A 3,415-nucleotide genomic window follows, 5' to 3' on the forward strand; every position below is an offset into this window, starting at 1 on the left:
TCATTTAAATATCTCTTTAAATGAATAGCTAAACTCAACAGAAAACAAAATCCCAAATTGCCAGTAACAAAGAAACAACCAAAACCCAGAATGGCAAAGGAGTAAAGGAGCGTGGGGTAGGGACTCTTCATTGGTGCTTATCTCACTCACCTAAAGCAACAGAACTCCTGAGGCATCTTGGTAAAATGCAGATTCTGATTTAGTAGATATGGGACAGGCCCAGGAAGATTCCTCATTTTCTAAGAATCTCCAGGTGGCCTGCCTTCAAGTAATAAGGATATAGGCTTGGTTAATTTGTTTGTTGTTGCTTTATGCCAATTTTTTTATTGTGAAAAATAACATATATACAAAAAAAGCAACAAATTTCAAAGCACACTGCAACAATTAGTTGTAGAACAGATATCAGAGTTTGGTATAGGTTACAACACCACAGTTTTAGATTTTTACTTCTAACTTCTCCAAGATACTAGAGACTAAAAGAAATATCAATCTAATAACTTAGCAGCTATATTCATTTGTTAAATCCTATCTTCTCTGTTATATCTCTACCTTCTCCTTTGATCCTTCTCCCAGTCTTTAGGGGCATTTGGGTGTTTTCCATTTAACTTTTCATTTGAACTTTCTCAGCCACTGATACCATATTTGTTACAAATTTTTCCTCCTTTTTGTCAGGAAGGCATTGTCAATCCCACAATACCAGGGCCAGGCTCATCCCTAGAAGTCATATCCCTCATTGCCAGGGAGACTTTCACCCCTAAGTGTCATGTCCCACATAGTGGGGAGGGCAATGATTTCACTTGCACAGTTTGGCTTAGAGAGGAAAAGGCCACATCTGAGCAACAAAAGGGGTTCTCTGGTTAAAAAGAAAGAAAAAAAAAGATTCTCTGGAAGTGACTCAGACCTAACTATAGATAAGCTTAGCTTTCCGGCTACATAAATAAGCATCACAAGAGCAAGCCTCAAGATCAAGGCTTGGCCGATTGACTTGGGAGTCCCTAATGTTTGAAACATTATCAGGTGTTTCCCCAGTGGTAAAGTTTAATATTTTTTCTCCTGTCCTTCAAGGGACTTTGCCAACACTTTTTAATTATCTGGTCAACATACTCTGGGATGTATCTGGGCATTGCATTAAGACATACAGAATTATAAGCCCTCATTTCCAATCTGGGATTCATGTGTTTGGGTTGTTTAAATGACTTATCCAGAAAATTTACGTTCTGGACAAAATAAACCTCTTTTCTTTTGGTCTCATAAAATAGGTGAAGTTGTAAAATACAGACTATGTCTTCCTTACCCCTGTATTGTGATTTACCTTAGTCCTGACCCAATCAGCTTTATTTTTATCTCTAATTGAAGCCTGATCTCTTTAGTTGTAGTATGTGGCAATGCTGACCTTCAGAATGGCAGAGCTTCTACTGAGTCTTAGATGTCACACAGGTACCAAAAATTTCAGGCAAATACCAGGTGTAGGCTTAAATTTTAAAGATGATGCAGACATGGGAGAAAAGACCTGAGGCCCAAGGAATTTATATAACATTAATTAATATAATTTTTATTTATATAATTTATTTATAATTTAATTTAGGAGTTAGAACTGGAAACCCTACATTTTGTTAGACCTGTCAAAAGATTTGCACCCTCAGTAAAAAGGTGAGTTAGAAAAAAAGTCATCTAGTCAGTGTATGGAGATGACAGACTCTCTACACTTGTTTCTTTCAGTACCTTCGCTTCTTGATATTCTCAACTTCAAATTTTATGTCAGTACTCTGTGATTAAATTCTGTACTTCTTAAAAGTTCCCCTTGAACTCTACCCTATTAATATAATAGCTATCCACTCTTCTATTTGCCTTTTCTATTGTTCCAGCTTATACGATCATTGAAGATGTTTTTTCTACACTTTGTCCCCCACTGTCTGGTTAAAATTAATATTATCAAAAACAACAATATTAGCAATTATTAAGTAAAAGGTAATATATTTAACATTTTCTATGTGCCAGTATTGTGCTCACTTCCTTATTTACTTATGCAATCTTTTTAGATTAACAGATGAGGTAAATTAGAAAAATTAAAAATGAATAGCTAAAATAAGTTAACCTGATATTTGAACCCAATTCTGGCTGACTTTATGCAAAAACCTGAATTAACAAGTGCCAGATTCTAACCCCTTTTCAAAAGTTTAACAGATAGAGTAATTCATTGGATGGCCACCCAAAAGGAGGGGATACAGCATGGAGCAATGGAAGGACCCCAGTGTCGGCAGCTTCCCTGGCTGCTACTTCTCTAAGTAGGTAGAGAGCTAGCAGGAGAGAGATAAATAGATAAATCACTTTATTCAACAACTATTTTAGTGAGCACCTACTCTGAGCTAGGCACAAGAGATGAGACATGGCAGAAAAGAAAACCAAGTCTCTATCTTTTAGTTCATCTTAACAATAAGCAAATTAACAAATAATTGTATCATATGTAAATGGTACTAAATACTATGAAGAAAATAGAAAGCAGAATACAGGGGGGGTTACTATTTTAGATAGTGTGGTGGTAGAAGAACTTTCTGGGAAAAAAAAGATGTTTGGTCAGAAACTAAAGAAGTGAGATTATTTGAGAGCAGTTTCAAGGAGGCCCACCTGGCTGGAGCAGACTAGGCAATGGGGGGATTTTTGCAAAATGAGGTCAGAACAGGCAGGCTTCAAAAGCACTGCAAGGACCTTGGAATCTACTCTCAGATTGGAAGATTTTAAGCAAACCATTGACATATGTTTCTTAATCCTCATTAGGAATATTCTGATTAATGTATGAAGAATACACTATAAGGGAGTAAGGGTGGGGGCAGGGCAATAAGTCTTGAGGCTATTCCACTAATATAGGGGAGAGATAACAGAGGTTTGATGGGAAGCAAGCAACCTGGTAGTAATATGTAAAAATATTCTGAATATATTTTTAGAAGGAAAGAGTACACAAGTGGACATTAATCATCCTTCAGCCAAAGAGGCACCTGCAGACCTGACCACTAGCCAAATTCCTTGTGACAGAAAGTTCAAGAAAGTATAGAACTCTATCATATCCCAGGCAAATGAGGGTTCTACTAAGGTCACTATGTACTATCAGGGCAGTCTATACCTGGTCTCAGAATTGTTTCATGTAAAACTGGTAATTCATGAAATGCAGCTGCAGTGAAGAATGGGGATAAATGACTAGCCAAGTACTGAAGCTAAGAGATCTCTTAGAACTGATGGTGTCACTGAGCTTTAGTGTTGCACACCTGCATTCTCAGTCCCATTTCTCATGAGCTTCACATGCCCACACATAATGTCAGGAACCTTAGAAGCCTCACAGAGAGGACACAAGCCCTCTACTGTGAGGTCGCTGATATATGCTGCATTACTTTTCCTGTGCTGTTTTTCAAAGGTAAAAAAT

The sequence above is a fragment of the Tamandua tetradactyla genome, chromosome 17, assembly GCF_023851605.1.
Source record: "Tamandua tetradactyla isolate mTamTet1 chromosome 17, mTamTet1.pri, whole genome shotgun sequence".
NCBI classification, from domain to species: Eukaryota; Metazoa; Chordata; class Mammalia; order Pilosa; family Myrmecophagidae; genus Tamandua; species Tamandua tetradactyla.